This window comes from Anas acuta, chromosome 1, assembly GCF_963932015.1.
Source record: "Anas acuta chromosome 1, bAnaAcu1.1, whole genome shotgun sequence".
Classification (NCBI taxonomy): Eukaryota; Metazoa; Chordata; class Aves; order Anseriformes; family Anatidae; genus Anas; species Anas acuta.
In genome coordinates, this window is record NC_088979.1 from 187,261,032 (window position 1) to 187,283,975 (window position 22,944).

Sequence of the window (22,944 nt, forward strand, 5' to 3'; positions counted from 1 at the left end):
GAAATACAGCCATTTAATGGGATCCTCCATTTACCATTACTTAAATGGACCTAGTAATTAATCACTTTTTTTTTTTTCCCCACTTAATCAGTTGCATAAAAACTTAATTTCACAATGTTCTGGTTTGCCTCCATTATTTGCTCCAAGGTGTCATTAGATTACCAGGCAAAAATAACCAAGCTCAACCTCCACTCCAATGAATTCTTTCTAGCTGTTCCTGGACTTGTAATTTTGAGACTTGGTGAATATCGTACCAATAACCAGAGAGGAGAGTTCATTGAGTTTATTCGGTAGTTGATGGGTAACATTTATTGTGAAAGTCTAATTTTTAAGAAAAAAAAATAATTATAAAACAATGAAGGCTGCTTGATAATATTAAGTAGCCAAATAACAGCACTGTTTACATAATCACAAGGGAAACTATTTTATCTGTCATTCATTGCTGTGACAAATGCAAGCAATATAACTCAAAGGCAAACACAAACACATAAAAATACCTTCCAGCTCACTTAACATGTGCCTTAAATAGAAGATTCTACAAAAATAAAATAAAAAAAAAATATATAAAATTATTGTACATAGACTCAAACAGATCAGTCTGTGCAATTTTTCTCAAGCAGTCTCTAAAAAAAAAAACTTTCAGAAAATCTCAGATTACCAACAGGATTTGATTTTATTATTGTTTAATATAATTTTACTTTCAAATTAGGCAACACAGTCCTTTTTAAAACTACTGAAGTAATAATTTATCTCATCATCTGACATCAAAACAAAGCTCTGGGAAAGCTGTTTAAGAAAAGATACATAATCTTTAGTATAACAGGTTCACACCAGTTTGGAAAACAAAATCCTAACAAGGAAAAGACCAGGACTCGGGATCCCCAGGAGAAAATTTTACTTTTCATTTCACATTTGTTTGCATATTTTTTGTTAAAAAATTAAAAAAAAAAAAAAGTTATATGTAGTCTTAATAATTTGGACTACCCTATGGTATCATTGATCTACTACATCACTGAGTAAGAGTGGAATATTGATGAAATATCGATATCTATTTAGGTAAAACAAAGAATGTGCTACTATGTTTGAGGAAGCTACATTGTTATCTGTTTTTTCCCCATTGACTACTGAATATTGTTTACCAGTTATGAATTATACTGGCAGTCCAGCAGTTTCACTCCCCTCACAGCTCCTTTTAGAGAATTGAACAGTAAAGTAATATTCTAGAATGCATTTTACCATTTGTCTTTATGGTACTATGGTACTTTATAGCTACATAGCTTCAGTTACCTTAACTCAAATCAATGCCTTATCTTTTGATCAATTTAGAAATTAAATCAGAGCAAAAAGTGCCATTTGGCTTAGATAATAGCAGTGTACAGTCACAGCGTGGCCCCAGGATTCCACGACCTGCACAGCTTCCACTTTGGTTTTAACTTAAAGGGAGCTTTGATCCAAAAGAGCTCTAAATGTGCTCTGTTCTACCTACTTGAAACGATGCCATAGTTAGTATCAACAGAGAGGCTTAACCTAAATTCCTTCCAGTTTAAAGAAATCTGAGTGTCAATACAATGTTTTTTATGGGAACTTCCTGCTCTATGGGACCTAAATCAACCAGATCCTTGAAGGAGAATTACCTTCGTCTCCCTTGTTTTCTTGAAGTAAGCACATCAAATAATACTTGGCTTTCATTCCCTAAAGGTATGTTTTGCTAGAATAATAAAAACCCCAGAGCAAAATAACTTTTAAAACACAGAAAAGTCTGAATGGCAGGGTGAAACTTGAGATGCTTGTAAATAAATCTATTCCTGATCATTGTTCTTAGAGTGAACTGTCCTTTTTTCTAGCTCTCATTTTCAGTGTGACAACTTTAGTCAATTTTTACCTCAACAGGCTGAAGAAGTGTGCTAACATGAAGCTCCAAAAGGGAAATGCAAAGTCCTGGGGGACACCCAGATGAAAATCTGCTTGGTAGAAAAGGACCTCAGGATTCTGATGGGCACAAAGATGAACATGAGCCAGCGATATGCCCTTGAGATAAAAAGGACTAATGATATCCTGGGCTGTATTAGGAAGAGTGTTTCCAGGAGGCTGAGGGAGGTAGCCCTCCCCTTTGCTCAGCACTAGTGAGCCAACACTTGGATTTCTGTGTTCACTTCTGGGACACCCCAGTATAATACAGACATGGACTTGCTGGCAAGAGTCAAACAAAGGGACACAAAAATGAAGGGACTGAAGGGACCCAGTGAGAAGAGGGTGAGAGAGCTAGGACTGTTCAGACTGGAGAAGGGGTGGCAGAGGGGGCATCTTATTACTGTCTGTAAATACCTAAAGGGAAGGTGCAAAGAGGACAGTGTTGCCCAGTGACAGGACAAGAGGAAATGGGCACAGAAGGTGCCATCTGAATATCAGGAGGCAATTTATTGTGCAGGTGACTGAGCACTGGATCAGGTTGCCTGTATTCCCTTGGAGATTCAAAAGCTGTCTGGACATGGCCTTGGGAACCAGCTCTGGGTAAGCATGTTTGAGAAGGAGGCTGAACCAGAGGACCTCCAACAGGCCTTTCTAATCTCAGCCATTCTGTAATTCTGTTATTATTCAGTTTCCACAGAATCTACATAATGCCCCCCAAAAAAGGTAAGAGATCAGTACTGCTCCCTTCTAACTAGCACTACTGTTTTTAACAAAATATACAACATATGTGAACCTATTCTATAAACAACAAACCGTTCTATTATTAGTCATAAGCATGCTCCCTTGTACCTTCTAACCTTTAGTTCACATGGCAAGATAACATTTGTTTTTGTATACAGCTCTAGAAAGCAGAATTGGTTGGGAGATCTATGCTGTGCAGTGGAGTGCTGCGCATATGAATATTGACTTTGGCTGACTATTTGCCTAAGAGGCTATTTTAGTCTGCTAGTTTTTTTTGCAGATCGTGTTTGGAGTCTGGAGCAGGTGTTTCTTTTTATTAGTATTATAGACACCCAGACACAGATTTTCTAGAGAAACTTAAAAGCCTGCATGCAGTTTATATATTGGTACTGATTGGCACAGTGTGGTTCCTCCTAATCTGATGGGTAACAGAACTCCTAGGTAGGCAGAGGTTGTGTTTCTGTAGGGTAATCATAATTTTCTTTCCTGCTTTCTAATCTCATTGAAATTACACCACAGATGCCATGAAAGGAGGATAGGTAAACTCTTTTTTTTATCTATTATAGAACTTGCAAACTTGGTTGTTCATTATGTAAAGCACATATCTACTACCCTGTTAATTTACAACCTATTACGTTTCATTTACACTTTGGCAGTCCTTTTCTACCTAACAAGTTTGAAATGGATATGTTCTGCCAACCATGCCTTAACCTAGGAGTAGAAACAACAACACCTTTTCTCTCCATGTTTACACATCGGTAACACTGATAAAACATAACATCATTTCTCTGAAATTATATTATTACATAGCAATAGCATAATTATCATCACTACATAACAACGGCTTAAATTACACTACTAGTAGTCCAATAAACCAACATGTACAGGTTTTCAGTGCTGTATGAGCCAAAGGAAGCCTCATTTCCAGCAGTCGGAAATACAGACTTAGTATTTAGTCTTTTGCTCCCAAGGGAAATATCAACTTTCCTGCCTTAATTCTCTTTGGCACAAAACATTCCCTGGAAATACACCTGGTTCAACAGAGAATGCTACAATTAATACTCAATTCTGCACTAAAATAAGCAGTTCAATTTAAATACTGAATGTTTCATGCATATTTTTTCTATAATTTTTAATTATAATAATACATGCAATTACCAATATGTAGTACTTTTCAGCTTCAGCATCCTGCAGCCAAAATTAGATCATAATAAAATATTTCTTTGGAACTTTTTTAATTTCAATAAAAGGTTCTCTTTCACTCCTTTTTAATGTGAATGTTCATTTTAAACGCATCCAATTTAAACACTATAGCAGTATGACATTGCATTACAATAAAACATAAAACTGACAGAATTAATTAATGAACAGTAATTACTGTAATTTACAGCAATTCTGTCTGACAGCATCTAATTACCAACAGAGCTTCCCTGTGACTATGAAGGTAAGCATTTTATTGCTTCTCATTTTTTAATGGGGGAATTGAGGCAGAAATGTTAATTAAGCTCAGAATACTGAAAGCTTAGATGTCCAGAATTTAGTCTGGGTTATATCTGTGCTTAAATTTATAGCTTTTCTCTTTTTATGGGAATGGCTCCTTACTCTCTAGATTCCCCTATTGCTTCAGTAGATTTTCAGAAAGCTAACACTCTGATTGGGAGGGACAAGAAAATTTTGCAGATGATATGTTTTGTTAAGATTTCACTTCTTTTAAGGGAAAAAAAATTCCAAATATATACATATAGCTACCAGATGTTAGATTAGTTTGGAGGGACTAATTATCAGTAATTGAAGTACAATAACTTTCAGTCTGTTTTTAAAGGTTATGTCTCCTCTGGAAAACAAAACAAAACAACCAAAACAATCCTCTTTGGATACTGTTTCCTAAACAAGCTACCATAGGAAACAAGTATGAGGATTTTCAGCATGTTAAACCACATGTGCCATTATTATGCAGTAGCCTAACACAGTGCAAATCCACTGCCTCATTTCCCCATGATGAATGGAAGATGGTTTACCTTCAGTAAACACAAAACCAATTACCTTACAGTAGTTAATGCATTCTCAAGTTAAATCTATCTCATGCCATGAGTTGCTTATGACTCCTGCCTTAAATCTCTTATTTTGTATTGTAATCATGTATCAATAACAAATGAAATAACCTAAAAATAAACCAGGATGCTTAACTGGATACAGAGGAGGCTATAGAGAAGACCCTTTCTGATCCCATCTACCCAAACATGGATGTTTCCATCATATTCAGGAATAAAATATGCAATCGTATGAGTACAGGTGAGAATTAAGTTCAAGTAGTTCCTGATAACGTGACCTTTGTGTACCCACTTTTTACATTTAGGACAAAAAACACAGCATGACATGTTCAGGCTGATGTATCATCACTTGTAATCATCCCACTCCTGATCTATGCCTCTCCCTCAGATTATTAGCTTATCCATAGCCTTCTGGCATGTACTTTCCCTTCCTGTCCCAGCTCATCTTTCTATCCAAGATATTGTCCTTTTCCCACTACAGTTCCCATTTAATAACATGTAATACCATACCTCTATCAAAACTTCACTTTCTAGTGCCACTTTGTTGACTATTGACAATATTGGCAAGTATATTACATTGATAGAAGAATTGGTACATGTTCATAGAATTTTGTATACATCTTTGGACACATGTCAAAATATGCTTCTCACATATTTATTCCTGGGGTATGAAATGGACTCGGGGATGGAAGGAATTCTGGGAAGGTATATACTTCCCCTTGCTACTACTATTACTGTCTTTGACGTTAGATGATCCTGCATCACAGGCCAAGGCTGCAACCGTGTTTCTGTTCAGGTTTCTGTTTTCATCAGAGCCATACTTTTCTCTTCTCCTTAAAAGTATCAGGATGCAATATAACAAGAAACAAGTGAATTATATAAACATGTTGAAAATATAGCGTAGACATAGATATTCCTGAACTGGAAAATGTATGCCTTTCAAAGCAACACCGTATTTCATCATGCTACTCAAATTGAACCTATCCCTTGGAGTTCATTGTTCCTTGGTTTCTGTTAGCACATGAATCTGCTTATTTTAACCAACAACTGGAAAAAGATGGATCATCTGGAACAAGACCTGTGAAAGTGAACTGAAGTTCTGCGCATGCCATTATACCATCTTAAATTCATACATGTCACAAATTGCAAAACTGCCAGTACTTTTATCTCTGAAAATCACAGCAAATCTATATGCATTGTTAAAACATACAGCAGTACACATATTTTCTCTCTCTTTGCCAAACACTACAGCTTTGCTAACCATTTTTTTTTTTTTTTTTTTCCTCAGAAAAGGTTAGGAAGCCAATACAGAAAGCTCACTTTATATTTTTCAATACCTGGGTAGTGTATAAATGTAATAAATAAAAGAGAGAAAACTGAGACAGCATAAACAAGATAGCAGTTTCAATGGTCCCTGGTTTGGGGTGTAAAAGTCATTTGTCATGCTTTCTCATTTCCTTTGTTACACAATCCATTTACAGTTATAATCAGTGGTAATTATAAGTGACCTTTAGTCTCTCCTGCATCTTCTTCCCCTCTTCAGTTCACAAGCAGATGTTTTACATATACTTGTTGATATTCAAACATACCTCTAAACCTAGGGAACTGCTGTTATAATTCATACTTTGTGCTATGGTCCTGTATCTGAGCATGTAAACAAAATAATGACATAAAATATCATGAGAATTTGGCATGAAATGCCTGCTCACCTGCATGCCACTTTCATGCAAGCTCTCTCTTAGTCCTTAGTTAAATTTTGCAGGATCTCCTTTTCATTTGAAAAAAAAAAAATAAAATAAACAAGTATCTGAGGCCTCTTTTGTGGCATCAGCCACTCAAACGTGAACTGAGTATAAATGGGTATAGCTGGGACTCTGTAAGCTTCACAACAGCCAGTTCTAGTGCCTCTTCCACTATTCCTAGCTTCACTAAGCTGCAGAAGAGTAAAACCTGACTTGAATTTTATCACGTTTGCTTGCAGATACTGTGATCACTGTGGGCAATACAGTCACTTAAAAGCACCTGAAAGTCATAATTTGGCTGCTTACACTTCTCCAGTATAATATTTTGTGAAATGGGGACTTGGTTGTCATCACCCTTACTACTGAACTATGCATGTTTGATGGGGAAACCCATCAGACATTGCACAAATAAGCTGGTAATAAAAGGAGACACCTTTGAAATGTCTAACAGCTGCTGCAAATTACAGTTTTCCTTGTATCACAAGATTATTCCCCATTTTATCTATGCAGAAGAAGGTCTCTTCATTACATGGGGAAATTTGATATTCCAAAATCTAATTTCAATCTGATTAAAAAAAAAAAAAAAAAACAAACAAAATTCAAATGCTGAAATGCTCCGTTAAAGGGGACACATTTATTGGACGTTAAAGCCCTGGAGCAGTTTGCATAAAAGTTCCTGGTTACAAGGTCAGCTCTTGAAAGGCTATAGACTCAGAAAGACTAGAATTCCTGCATCTAAGAAGCTGGCAATTTGCCAGTATAATTTGTTCATGATATTTTGGCCACATTGGATTGTATCTGTGAAATATTCCCTTTAACTATTTACAACATTCGAATGAATTATGATTTTATTATTATTATTTTTTTTTTCCTTCTGATTTTTTCTATACATCACTGAGCTTCTCAGGTTAGATAAACCATGGTTTTACCACTCATGAACCACTTCATGGCTTAAGGATAAAGTAGGCTGCCTGAAATACCATACACCACTTAAACAAAGCAAACTTTGTAATGAGAAGCAAAATATTCCATTAGCCTTGCTGTTCTAACTTATCCAGATAAATTAGCAGATTCAGCACCTCTTCTTGGGACAACATGAGGCCACAAAAAAAAAAATAATACTTTGAATTCACTTGCATTTATAGTGGAGTATCACTATATCAACCTACTATAAGGCAGTTGCCTTGGAATGCAGTTCATGCAGACTTGCAGTAGCATCATACAGTGGCAGCTGCAAAAGAGCTGCAGTGCAAATAAAAATCAGGATTTGCTTTTTCTCACCATTGCAAAAATCAATTTCAAATAAAGACTGCCTGTGAAATCAAGAACTTAGAAGCAAAGTACAGAGTTCTAAAGCTTTCTGAAGCAAACACTTTTCCTTTTACCTGCTTTTATTTATTTTTATTTTATAGTATTTATAAAATAATAAAGTACAAAGCCTCCAAGAATCTTGAGAAAATATATTCCGAAGAAAAGCTGCAGAATAAAATACAACATACACACTGCTCAGCAATAACAGAGATTTCTTCCTGTGAGGGGTGGATATAACAGTCAGGCCATAGATTTCATCTGGTAGCTGTCAATTCAAGTAAAAACATAAGGAACAAAGGGAAAAAAAAAAAAAAAAAAAAAAAAAAAAAAAGATTTTGGCTTACAAGAATCTTGTTAAAGCACCGTGCTTCAAACTTGCATCTTAGATGTCATTTCACTGGCATTTTTATCCACTGTAATCCATCAATATAGAATGGCACATCAAAGCTAGTCTCTAATCTTTTAAATTAATATTTTAAAAAGATTGCAAGCATTTTGGTTTGGCTCCTTGGAAATGCTTTTTGTTTTAACAAATGGAAGGCAAACCTCAAGATACGTTTATAATTTTAGTGGTATACTGATAACATTGCTTTCTTGACTTAACCGACATTCTGTAATTGCAGTTAGGATTTTATTTCTCTTATCACTTACTGACTATCAGTAAATTTCCAATAAGGTTTCTCTACATTAAAAACTGTCACCAGTGGAGTCCAAATAACACTATTGATATGAAATAATTTTCCTAATTTTTATTCAGTTTGGAGCATTATTAACAACATTATTAACTTCCAGGATAGAAATATAACATATAGCACAAGTGTGCACAAGACAGGCAACAGAAATTTTGCCATTTTCATATTTTGACTGCTACATAAAATATTTTGAAATCAGGAAAATATACATATTTGATAGAAAACAATGAATGCAGAGTGTTACAAATTCCCAATGTTGCATTGTGTAGCAAAAAGATTTGGACCAAGAAGAATTCCACCAAGATTGAAAGTTGAAAACTCCCCAGACAGGGGAGAGATGTTGCTATTCAGCTGTGTCAAGATCCTCAGCAGCACCAAGAGGCTCTATCTATATAAAAAGTCCAAAAGGGATCCAGGACGTGAAGTGAGATGGTGCCAAGAATCCCGCGTTAACCAAATATGCATTTGAGAGGTTTACTACAAACTAGATCTGTCCTGGTTCAACACACTGAACATCCACTCATAACTGGACCACACTACATGAAATAATGGAACACATCTTACAGTTTGGTTTCATCCAAGTAGAATTTAGCCTGTGAGCTCTAAGACTGTTCTGCAATATAAACTAAAGCAAGATAAATGTGGATGACTGGGAGGTTTGCTATGAAAATACTTTAGTTCACCATGCATCACATCTGTGCCTCTTCCGGACACAAAAACCTGAAGCTTATCTTGTTCCTATGATCTCTGTTTGTATTCAGTGACAGGAAGAATGATCCATGGAAGATGTAAGGTTCTGCTCTTTATTTCCAGAACTGTTTGTGCATTTCTAGACTCACTGAAAGACTGAAAAATACCTTCCTAGTCCAGTGGATGAGATTTACAAACCTCCTCTCTACACCCCTTCTTGCATTTATGACTGTACAGTGCATAAGCTTTAGAGGATACATACAGTATATTTTTTAACTATACACCATAATGATCTAGAAACTTGTGAATATTGCCTCCTCTTCTGATGCTGATTCAAAACTTAACTGGCTGAAGCAGACTCCAGCTTTGTTCCACTTCTTAGATTAGCACTTCAACAACTATTACGTGAAAGGCAGATAAACACTCCTGCTGCCTTATTTTATGCAATATCCCACCCTGATATTTTGGGCTGTCATTCAGTATGGAGATTGAATATATGCATTACAATACATGGATGGCAATAGGACTCAAATTTCTAGCATTGGTTCCTCATACTTTACACTTTCTAATTTAGCTAGACAGTATACTTCCTAAGATCTTCAAAGTCTCTCTGGTGGCCTTTTTAAGAACATGTTTATTTTAAAATAACTGACTGAAGAGGATTGATTTAGTTACCCTGGTTTCCACCTCTGGTGGTTGGTAATTTAAACACAGTGTGATATATAGAGAGCTATGTCGTGGTTTCACCCTGATGGGCAAAACTCCACCATATTGCTCACTCACTCTCCATCCTCAAAGGAAAAAGAGGGAGAAAATACAATTAAAAGGGCTTAAGGGCTGAGATAAGGACATAGAGGTCACTCACCAATTACCGTCATGGGCAAAACATTCTCAGCCTAGCGAGATTAGTATAATTTATTGTCTATTACTGACAGACTAGAGGAGTGAGAAATTAAAGCAAACTAAAAATACCTTCTCCCCCGTCTAGCCTTTTAATCTCCTCCCCGCAAGTGGCACAGGGGAATGGAGAAAGGGGGTTGCAGTCAGTCCGTAATGCTTTGTCACCTGCCACTCCTTCATCTGCACTCTCCTGCTCCAATGTGGGGTCCCTCCCACTGAATGCCATTCTTCCCAAACTGATCCTGTGTGGGCCTCCCAGAGGCAGCTACTCTTCAAGAACTGCTCCAGCATGGATCCGTACCACAAGGTCCAGCCGTCAGGAGCGAACTGCTCCAACCTGGGTCCCCCCTGGATGGCCCCCAGCTCCTGCGTGGGCACCTCTCCACAGGCTGCAGCTCCAGCCTCGGGCCTGCTCCTGTGGGGGCTCTCCATGGGCCGCAGCCTCCTCCAGGCCACATCCACCTGCTCCACTGGGGGCTCCTCCACCGGCTGCAGCATGGAGATCTGCTCCATGTGGGACCCATGGGCTGGAGGAGAGCACCTCCTGCCCTCCTGCTGCACTGACCTTGGTGTCTGCAGGGCTGCTTCTCACTCTTCACTCTCCCAGTTGCTGTCACACAGCAGATCATTTATTTATTTATTTATTTATTTATTTATTTATTTATTTATTTATTTATTTATTTATTTATTTCTGTTTCTCTTTCTTAAACCTGCCCTCCCAGAGGCACAACCAGCATCTCTCGTTGGCTTGGCTTTGGGCAGCAGTAGGTCCCTTTTGGAGCTATCTGAAGCTGGCTCTTAACGGACATGGGGCAGCTGCTGGGCTCTTCTCCATTCCTGAGACCGAACTGTTGTTACCAAACCCTTGCCACATAAACCCAACACAAGGTAGGCAACATGTATATACATATATATAGAAAGAATTGTCAGGTGATATTCTTTTCATTAAAGATAACATTTTTTTCTTTCTCCTGAAAAAAAAATAAATCAAAGAATGTCTGGGGAAAGGTTCAATAAAAACAAGACAGGTGTGAGACTGAGAAAAGTCATGATCTTAGCAAGAATAAAATTTAAAATCTTATAAGTTCAATCTTCACCTAGTCTTTGATTTCTTCATGATATAACTCTGTGTTTTGTTTTATAAGAAACCAACTTTAGCTTTCATTTCTATGACATAGTCTTAGATCTATGCTTATTTTGAAGACTTTGGATTCAGAAATCCTGTTATACAATATGCACCTTCTTTTTATTCAGGGAAAAATTCCTGAATGAGAAAGGTTGAGGAAGAATCACTTGTTCTTATTGTATATCTGGTGAATGTTAATAGCTCTAAATCAGCAGGCATGATTTATTTATTTTCTACTGTTGGCTCATTAGTTGCATCCATATCTTCTCCCACTAAAAGTCCCCTAAAATGTTTTCTAATTTGTTGGTACATTTTCACCACTAGCTGTGAAGGAAAGGGAGAGCTCTTCCTACCTGCAATTGAGTGCTACATCAGCTTGTCTTAGCAAATGGCCAGAAATAAATCAATTGTATTTTGCACTACCTAAAGAGAAAAATCATTCTAATCAAAGTGGTGATTTACCAGACTACAAGCTAGTGTTTTTTTTTTTTTGTTGTTGTTTGTTTGTTTTGTTTTCTTTCATTAGACTAACTAAAAAAGATTTTGTTCTTGTAATCTTAATTCATTGTGTGATAAAACCCTATGCAACACTAGAATAAATAAATAAATAACAACATATTCCTTACAATGTTTAACCAAACCAGAATACGACCTGTTGGTGCTATAAACCTTCTAATCAAAGTAATAACTTAGGATAAAAACAAAAGCAAGCAAACAAAAAATATCATGTTTATCATGTTCTTTTTTTTTTTTTTTTTTTTAAAGTAGAAGATAGGATAGGGATATTCCAAAGAATTGCCATTTAATGGTCTTCTACAGCAGTTCTAAGGAATCCCTCAGACACATTCATCAGCTTTCTGTTGTTGTTTGTTTCTCATTTGACAATTAAATAAAAGAAATAGGGATAGATTTCTTAAATATTCTGAAATATTTTCACTTCTGAAAGGCACAATGTTTCAGTATTTACATTAGCATTTAATTTAAGTAAAAATAGTGAGAAATTTTCAGTAGAAATTTACACAACAGTAAGATCATTGCAAGGAAGACCATACTTTCCTATTGGGAACAAGTTTATGAATAAGATGGATATTGCATTGTGACTTATATTGTTGGACTATGATTTGATTATGCTTGATTACAATACATAAAATTTGCTATCAACAACTGATTTTTATTTTTTTTCCTCAAATTTGTAATGTGCTTATTTGCATCTTGATTCTACTTGCAACAGCTTAAAGAATGACTAAGATTATGTCATATCAAGGGTAAACAACTCATACAGCCTCAATAGTTTTTCAAAGATAATTTACTAGCAAGTTTGAAGAATGCATCTGTACACAGCTAAGGTCACTGGCTAATTTATGTTCCTTTGCATACTTTGTATACCAGGCATACTTTTATCTGCAAAGTTATTGTAGGGTCGATAATATACAAATTTACACAAGCATTTACTAGTCATCTTAATTCTTTGTGATTTGTGTTATTTATTATAAAAAAAATTCTAATTCATAATTACCAATTTTTAATTAAATGATGATAAGATCATAGTGATATGCCAATCTTATTAATGCTATAAAAATACATCAAAAACTTTTTTGATGTATTTTTGTTTAACTCTTGTTTTCAAGAATTTATGAATATTTTCTGAAGCAGAGAGCAAACGTATTCATGCTTTTTTTTTTTTTCTATTTTTGATAATGCATCTAATACCTTTAAAGACAATGACAAAATGCCAGTTTACCTAAATGGGTAGTGGATTTTACCCAGAAAGTTAAAAATGAACGCTCTCCTAAAATTTCACATTTAAAATGAGAATAATTGCTCTCTGATCCATATCTTTGATATGAAAGCATGATATTGTTACTAGATGCAACAAACTCCAAGTTCAAGCTACTACATCATTTGGGCAATGTATCCTTAAAAATAAAGGCAAAACCAATTCAGGACTCTGAAACTAAAAGCATTAAAAGAAAAAAAATCAAAGAAACAGCAATAATGTGAAAACCTAATGGGTCATATTCCCTGGAAATACCACTCTAGGGTTGTTTTTGCAGAGGAGAATTTAGCCCATTTCTTTGTATTTCATGACCTCCATTGAAACATGATAACTATGACAAACAAGTGAAAAAAATATGTCTCTAATACTAGGCAAACAACAATAACAAGGAGATTTTAAACTGCTTATATACAAGTAACAGCCATTTCCCCTTGGGCTTCCATCCTACAAACACTTATCTTAATATACACTGGTAGTTTCAATAACTTCAGTGAGATCACAAATCTCTTCCAAACCAGAGATTTAAATTTTGCCTGTGCCAGGAGATGTTTTTGCTTATATATTTGCTATATTTGTATATTTAAACCATTCAATCTTTTAAACATTAGCACTGTTATAGCAAGCTCTTGCCCATCTAGCATATGAACTGGAGATCTGTGCAAGGTAGGTGCTCCTACTGCCATAAATTATATCAGTAAAAAATAGACACGTACTTTGTCAGCAGTATCAGTTGAAAATAGCAACTGTATCCCTCGCTAATTCAATTATGCTGGAAAATCACAAGTACACTTGGTCTTACTTCAGCTTGTTAAATATTACACAAATATTGTCAAATAAAAATACATTCTTCTGTGTGCTTGCATACCAAAAACGAACAAACAAAATATTTTACTTTTAAATGCCAAATGAGAAACAGTGAGTTAGCTGAATAATTCTGGCATCTAACTATAATACTTAAGAAACCACTAGTAGTTTAAGAACAGACAACTGAGTAAACTGAGTAAGTAAAGAGCCAGCAGCAGGAGGCTTCTGCAGTAGAAACAGCATTAGCCTCAGTGATAATCTAGACTTTCCATCCCCATCCTAAACCCTTTATCTGATTATAGAACTCAGAAAGATAAGAAAAACGAGAAGTTCTTCAAACAACAAAATAAAATTTCTCTATAAGTAATTGGTAAATCCACCCAGTGTTGAACTGACATATACACACGGGATATATTTCAAATTTACCTCCATATCTTTACTTTAAAAAGGTAAACAAACATCAGCCTGTGCTAGCCTTCTCCCAAGCTTTCCCCCCTCAATGCAAAATTCTATCTGAGATGGTATCTGAGAATATCTGAGCTATCTCAGAATGAGAAGACATTCTGCCTGGACAACTAATTTCCTCTCCCTTCAAAAAAGCCTGCAAATCTGCTTATGTTCTGTTGTTTGTGGTGGTGTTAGAAAAAGGACTTTCTAATTGGTCCAGAAAAAAAAATACTCTGTATATCAAGGCAACTTTAAATAATTCAAATTACAGTGACCCAAAGTAAGAGCTCTAAATATTTATTAAGTTTTCCAAAATCTACCATTTCAATAAAATACTTTATTATAATACCTAAAGCAAAAATATTCTACCAGAAGATTTCCATAATGCATAATGCCTGTGATTGATTGTGTTTAGAATGTTTTAAAAGATCATTTCCTGTGTATCTAAGAATAAAAGAGGAAAAGAAAAAAATGGTGTCATCTGTATTAAGAAAGAAAAATGTCCGCCATTTGTTTCATGACTTTTGACCATGTCCAAAATGTTCAGTGTGTGTAAAAAACAAGCAAATAAGGAACCACACACATACACACACACAAATATTGTTTTTATTAAGTGATTTAAAGCATTTGGCTGGTAAACTCTCTGAAAATACACCCATTACTAAACACATTCCATTTCTCCATGTCTTCCCTGCATGGTAACAACCTCTGAGCACAGCCCTTCCAAGGACCTAGACAGAAGCCCCATTCCAAAGAATTTCTTATTCCAAAGAATTCCTATTATAGAAATCTGAAAGAGAAAACTGGAACAAGGCAGCATAGAAAATATTCTGATAGGAAACAAGAATCAGGTGGAATTGCAACCACAGCAAGATACTGCTTTATGAAACTCAAGCATCCTTCCAGTGGCAGTTAGTGTGAAACACCAGCAAAATGTGTCTTGTCGTAGTTACAAATAACCTAAAACTGTCACCAGTCACTCTGTTAACTGAAGCAGTGGGAAAGCTTGATTAAATGATTTGCAATATCTAGGAACCTTGTTGCACTAGCACGAAGATCACCCAGTATGCTTTTTTCCACTATCTTTGCCCTGAGGCTAATCTTCCCTCCCACCCCAGAAATCTCTTGGTATTTAGTCTCCTAATATAGAAAAAAACTGTGGCACAGGCTGTATTGGTTCTTCCATCTTTTTTAACTCACACAGAGACCATGGTCCATTTTTGACAGCAAGTAGTGAAGTAGTATTGTGAAAAAGGTAATACACAATAAAAGCCATCACTTGAATGACACCCATGCTATATTTCCTGACGTTAGAATCACAGAGTGTTTGAGACTGGAAGGGACCTCTAGAGAGCATCTAGTCCAACCTCCCTGTTCACAAAGGGTGCCCTAGAGCACATTACCCAGGGTTGTGTCCAAATAGTTGAGTATCTCCAGTGAAGGAGACTCCACAGTCTCTTTGGGCAACCTGTTCCAGTCCTCAGTCACCTTCACAGTAAGGAAGTTTTTCCTCAAGTTCAGACAGAACTTCCTGCATTTCAGTTTGTGCCTGTCGCCTCTCATCCTACTGCTGGGCACTACTGACAAGGGTCTAGCCCCATCCTCTTGACACCCTCCCTTCAGAAGCTTAAATACATTAATTAGTTCCTCCCTGACCCTTCTTTTCTCCAGTATGAACAGGCCCAGCTCCCTTCTGCCTTTCTTCATATGACAGATGCTCCAGTCCCTTAATCATTTTAGTAGCCCTCTGCTGGACTCTTTCCAGGTGCTCCTTGTCCCTCTTGTACTGGGGAACCCAGAACAGGACACAGTACTCCAGGTGAGGCCTCACCAGGGCTCAGTAGAAGGGAGGATCACCTCCCTCAACCTGTTTGCAATGCTCTTCTTCTTCCTGTTTTAAATCTTAATAGCAAAATAGCAATTGTGGACAATGACACTCAGAAATGAGGGAAAGATCTGTCTTAGTGAGTGTACATGCCAGAGGATTCAGGCAGGTTATTTCCAATACATTGGAAAGATACACCAACATCATGACTACTATGAACACCCTATCTCACTGAATTAGCAGCTACACCAAGACAGCAGCTTACTTGCAGTTGCACACAACTGCAAATCTTCCTCCAAAAATAATAACCCTTATTGTCTTGGTAGTGGAAGCATATTATTACAGAGCAACATTAACAGGACCTTAAGTAAAAAATAAGCTGAGCTGCTTTTCCCAAAGAACTTTCTTTGAGACCATTACTGCATGAATATACCTTTGGTGTGACAGGCTTTTTCTCTCCCCATGCCCTGCGCAAATCACAGAAGTGTGAAGTTAAAAATAGGGACAAGCTTTGGAATCAGATGCAGGGGACTTCGAGAGAACCATTGAAGATGTACGTGGAGAGAAGCAAGTGATAAAAAAGTAAGAGAGAAGGATGAGCCATGGCAGCTGGGGAAATGACTGATATCCTTACCCACAAATTCAAGTTTGGTGACTCAAGGGGTGGAGGAAAAATGTGTTTCTAACTGCACCAGAAGTTCATGTCAAAGGAATGCAAGGAAGAGACCAGAAGGTATCTTACACCTTTTTGTATCACATAGCCATAAAAATATCCATCTTCTTGATATACCAGAGGAGGAAGTATCCTGGGAACTATCAAAGAGAGAATAATGATCTGCCCATTTTCAGTTCTCCATATCTGTGCTAGGTGATTCTCAGTCAAATCAAAATCCATCTTCATACTATGGGCCTTTAGCATACAAAACTGAAGAAGTTTGACTTACATTAAATAAATGACTTTTGTAACAAGAAGTCTAGTTCTTTTTAGCTCTACCAAATCCTCTGCAGAAACAATAGTGCTTTGCTTTCACACACCATAAAGTCTGTGATTAAAATTACTTGGCTGTTGGGTGAATTGACAACCCAGCCTCAGAACAAATTATGAATATATAAATGTACCCATCAAAAAAGGTAGAACTCACACATTGTGATGAATGCTCAGTAAGACATAGTACCCACACACCCACATGTAAATATGGAGGGGTAGTAGTTACTAGCCTAGTTTCTGAATCTTAATACATTTGAAATTTGATCCAGAGCCCACTGTAATCAATGGAAAAATATGTGTAATTGTGTGTTGACTTCAATCAGGTGATTAATTCTTTCTTATATTTATCTGAATTGTATGTTTTTGTCCATAATATCTGGGAAGCAACAAGCTTTTTCAGTGGATGGAATGAGATGATGTAGCTATTGTGAACTATGACTATTGCTATACCATTTCAGAGGAAGAGAAAACTAGGGCATGTTCTGTGAATCCTAACACTGTGTCACAATGTGGTAATGAAACAGCACAGTAAGACTCTGCTGCTGTGAATAAAGAAGGGAAGACTGTTCTCACACTGAGGTGAGCATACAGTCTTTTATTTTTCCTAAAATGCAGTTTGCTTCACAATGAATCCCACACTCCTCATTATATCTTGTTATCACTTAAGGCCTTGACCAAAGACAGACAGAAATCTGATATTAGTAATGGGAATCCTTTCAGGTGTTGAATACTCATCAGTGAGGCAGAAAAAAACCACCTGTTAGTCAGTATAGATGAAATAAGAAATACCCATTTTGTCACAAGATTTGCAGCAATGGTTCAGATCCCACAAACAAAGAGGCACTATGACAAAGCAGCGTATTCTGACACCTAATTTCTCCTTGCACATTCTGTGAATCCAGTCTTAGCTGATGAAGTAAGTACCATTTCTAAATCATGCCAGCTTTCCTGATTCCTAGATTATAACAGCCATTTACAGTCAGAATCACTTTGCCTGAAACCAGCTATAAGGGTAGTCTGCAAAATAGTCAATGCTTTCCAGAAATTATTTAATTAAAAAAGTAGATTCATTTAGATAGACTTAATGTTGAGTCTTTTGCCATAAAGTACACTGTGCTAGTGTCACACTGCATCCAAAATCAAAGCAATTACCTGAGTTTTTTAAGGAGAACGTTTTTAAACAGCAAGGAAAAGGAAGTGCATTGTGAACAGCTTTAGATATATCAGTTTTCATTTTTTTATGCAAATTTCATTACTTTTATATACACAGATGTAAATTATTAATATAACAATTGAATCCTTACAGGGTACTTTGTAAGAGATAAGAATGTTCTGTAATTCTTATGCCATCAGATCTGAATATGCATAAATACATACTTAAGCTAGAGCAGCTTCTCAGGCAATTGCTTTTCACCATGATTTTATGCATAGCATAAAATGTTTCATATTATAAAATCAAATGGTAATCCTAAACTAGACTTGATCAACTTTTCATTTCACTGATATGTGAGAAGATTTAACAGTGAACACTTGTCCAGATTGGGAATAATTTTAAATAAATAAATCTGTAATTAACTGGAAGAACTAATTTATACAGGCACCTATGATTCATTTTTTTTGTTTGTTTGTTTTTACCAAACTGTTTCTTTCTTTATTTTATTTTTTTTAATCAATTGTTCTAGAATACAAATATTGCTACTTCTCACTTGATATGTGTAGAAAATGAAGAATTTTCAGAATATTTACATTGGCAACCTCTACAACAAGAACTGCATAGCAAATGACTAATTTTCCACATGGACTGGATGATTGTACAAGCAAATTCCTACTTTTCCATGGTAAGCATAGTTGGGAAAATCAGTCCAGCAGACATACAAAGTTTTCACATTACACGTATGTATTTTAAAACTGAGCCAAATAAAATCAGATCCTTGAACAGAATCAAGTAATGGTGTTGGAGTCCTTACTATAATCCGTGGATATTTTGTAGAATCACAAAATGGTTTGTATAAGAAGGGACCTTAAATATCATCTAGATCCAATACCCCTACCACAGGCAGGGACACCTCCCACTAGATCAGATTGCTCAAAGCCCCATCCAGCCTGGACTTTCAGGGATGGGGCATCCACAGCTTCTCTGGGCAGCCTGTGCCAGTGCCTCACCACCCTCATGGTAAGGAATTTCTTCCCTATATCTAATCTAAATCCGCCCTCATTTAGTTTAAAGTCATTACTCCTTGCCCTATCACTGCCTGACAAAGAGTCCCTCCCCAGCTTTCCTGTAGCCCCCTTTTAGGGCCTCTACAGGATATATAAAGTCTGCTATAAAATCTCCTCGGAGCCTTCTCTTCTCCAGGCTGAACAACCTCAGCTCCCTCAGCCTTTCTCCACAGGAGAGGTGGTCCAGCCCCTTGATCATCTTTTTGCCCTCCTCCAGACTCATTCTAATACTTACAAGTCCTTCTTGTGCTGGGGGCCCTAGTAAAGCGGGACGAAGTACTCTAGGTGGGGTCTCATAAGAGCAGAGTAGAGGAGGAGACTCATCTCTCTTGACCTGCTGGCCATGCTTCTTTTGATGCAGCCCAGTATATGGTAGGCTTTCTGGACTGCAAGCTCACATTGCCAGCTAATGTTGAACTTCTCATCAACCAACACCCCTAAGTCCTCCTCAGGGCTGCTTTCAATCCATTCTCTGCCCAGTCTGTATTGGTGCCTGCACAAGGCCAGATGCAGGATCTTGCATGTGGCCTTGTTGAACCTCATGAGGTTCACCCAAGCCTACCTCTCAAGTATGTCCAGGTCCCTCAGGATGGCATCTCTTTCCTCCTGTGTGTCAACTGCACCACATAGCTTGGTGTCATGAGCAAACTTGGTGAGGGTGCGCTTGATTTCACTGCCAATGTCACAAAGATGTTAAACAGCACTGGTCCCAATACTGACTGCTGAGGAACACCACTTGTTACTGATCTCCACTTAGACATCGAGCCATTGACCACAGTTCTTTGAGTGCAACCATCCAGTCCATTCCTCTACCCACCAAGTGGTGCCTTTGTCAAATTCATGTCTCTCCAATTTGCAGACAAGGGTATCATGTGGAATAATGTCAAATGCTTTGCACAGCTCCGGGTAGATGATGTTAGTTGCTCTTCCCCTATCCACCAATGCTGTAACCCCATCATAGAAGGCCACTGGATTTGTCAGTAATGATCTGCCCTAACTGCAGCCAAGTTAGCTATCACCAATCCTTTTTTTTATTTTCCATGTGCCTTAGCATAGTTTCCAGTAGGATCTGCTCCATGATCTTGCTGGGCACAGAGTTAAGACTGACTGGCCTGTAGTTCCCTGGGTCTTTCTTTTCCCTTTTTTTTAAAAAATGGGGGTTATGTTGCCCCTCTTCCAGTCAATGGGAACTTCACTGGACTGCCATGACTTCTCAAATATGATGGATAGTGGCTTAATAACTTCGTCCACCAGTTCTCTCAGGACTCACAGATGTATCTCATCAGGCCCCATTTAGTCAACAGAGCTAGGTAATTCAAAGCAGTTCATCTCACCTTAAAGCAGACACCTAATGTTAGGTAAATTGAATTTCTCCATGCTCTCTATTGACTACAGTGGGTTTGCACTGCCCACCCTCTTTCTGATTCTCCAGAAGGGTATGTCTTGCAGGTTTTATCTCATATACACTGAACCCTTACACCAACCTCAGTACTTCAAAGACTCAAACACTCAGGTCCCAAATGGCAAGAAATGCCCACAGCTGGGCAATCTGGATGTTAAGACTGTGAAATAAGGCAAGGTTATAAAAGTAATTCATGACTTGGGAAAAAAATAAAATAAAATATTGTGGGCAGGGAGAAGGATTGTGTTTGTTACAAAGATTCATACATGGTATTTAGTGAACTAGAAAGCACTGGTACTTTCTCTTTTTTCTTTAAATCTGCAGCACTGCATGCTGAAAGTGACCTACATCACTCTCCATACAGTACATCAAATAATCCATTATTTAACAAATCAGTGAAGCACCTCTACTAAATGAAAGGAACCTATAGCTTTAATCCCACTTCGATTAACTTCATTCTTCTCAGAAAGCAGACCTTAATTTATATCAATTTGCAGTAATCTTTACAAGAAAATGCTACTTCACTTACACATGCTGTTTGACAGCAAAATGAATTTCTCAGGCATGTGGATACCCTATGATAGTTCCAATAAAAATTGCCCCTAGTAACAATGAGGAAGCTGAACACTTTCTGTCTGCTTAAATGGTTTCTTTGGTTAGACAGATGATGAGGTTTAATGATGTATGTTGTGAAATCTCTCCACTAACAAATACAAGTAACACTTTGATCAGTGGAAAGACCTCAAGGACATTTGGTACAGCCATTTAAAGTTACCTTTACATCTCTGTAGACAGGAGTTTTGTTATTGTATTCAGATATACAATTATAGATCTCAGTAAAGGACAAATTGAGTTAAATATTTTTGAAGGACAGTAAACCAGCATGTTATTTTTTGTCAATAGGGAAGCCAAGGAAAAGAGTCTTTCAGGACAGTTTTGTAAGTGGGGCAATCTAAACTTAATCAGTTAATTACATGATTAGGCACTATACTTAATTTAGGTGGCCCAATTTTGTTGAGTACCTATACTTCTTAAGTCAAATGGAACACCTAGAACAGAAAGGTCTGAACCTACTTACTCCAAAAAAAATCTCTGTCTGAAGATTGAGGAATTACCTGCAGCCTAGGTGATGAGGGTTCAAAATATTGCTTCTCATCTAGTGGAACAAGGTTACAAAATGTATGTTAGACCACCAGTGTAGGACTAAAGTAACCACAAGGCTCTGACATAATATGCAGGTGAAGGAATGGGTGCTTATTTTAAAAAATTCAGTACTAACACCTTGATTGTTATAAAACAAACAAACAAACAAACAAATACCAAGGTCCCCAATCAGAAGCAGAACTGGATGCTTCACTCTGATCCATGTTTATGCAGAGTTAGAGTTGACGGAAACTGCAGACCAAATTTAGATCTCTAAGTCGAGACTTCTATTCATTTGCTCACTCCCTATTGGGCATACATGGCAAGGGTTTGGTAGCAGGGGGCTGATGTGTTGGCCTCTCTGAGAAGAGCCCAGAAGCTGTCCCATATCAGATCAGAATCAGTTCCAGCCAGCTCAGTTCCAGCCAGCTCCAAAAGGGACCTGCTGCTGCCCAGAGCCGAGCCAATAAGAGAAGCTGGTTGGGCTTCTGTGAGAGCAGATTTAAGAAATGGAAAAACAAACAAACAAACAAACAAAACAAACAAAAACCAACAACTGTGCAACAGAAGTTGGGAGAGAGAGGAGTGAGAAACAGCTCTGTGGACACCAAGGTCAGTGCACAAGAAGGGCAGGAGGTGCTCCAGGCACGCAGAAGTTCCCCTGCGGCCTGTGGAGAGGGCCCTAGTGGAGCAGGCTGTTTCCCTGCAGCCCATGGAGCCCACGGCAGAGCAAATCACACTGCAGCCATGGAGGAGCCCCCGGTGGAGCAGGTGGATGTGGCCTAGAGGAGGCTACAGCCCATGCAGAGCCCCTGCAGGAGCAGGCCCCGGGTTGGAGCTGCAGCCCATGGAGAGGAGCCCACGCAGGAGCAGAGGGCCTGGGGGGGAGCTGCCGCCTGTGAGGGACCCGTGCTGGAGCAGTTTGCTCCTGACGGATGGTCCCTGTGGTACAGAGCCATGTAGGAGCAGGTCTTTTAAAGCAGCTGCCTCTGTGAAGCCCATGCAGGATCAATTCAGGAAGGATGGTATTCATGGGAGGGACCTCACGTGGAGCAGGGGCAGAGAGTGCAGATGAAGGAATGGCAGGTGGCAAAGTATTATGGACTAACTGCAACCCCCATTATCTGTTCCCCTGTGCCACTTAGGGGGAGGAAGTAAAAGAGGCTAGATGGGG

At 37.7% G+C, this 22,944-nt stretch overlaps 1 protein-coding gene across 6 annotated transcripts in view; it reads right to left on the reverse strand.

Moving 5' to 3' along the window:
• TAFA5 (TAFA chemokine like family member 5) overlaps positions 1-22,944 on the reverse strand; it is a 437,226-nt gene that overhangs the window by 108,431 nt on the left and 305,851 nt on the right. The gene's annotated exons all lie outside the window — the stretch shown is intronic.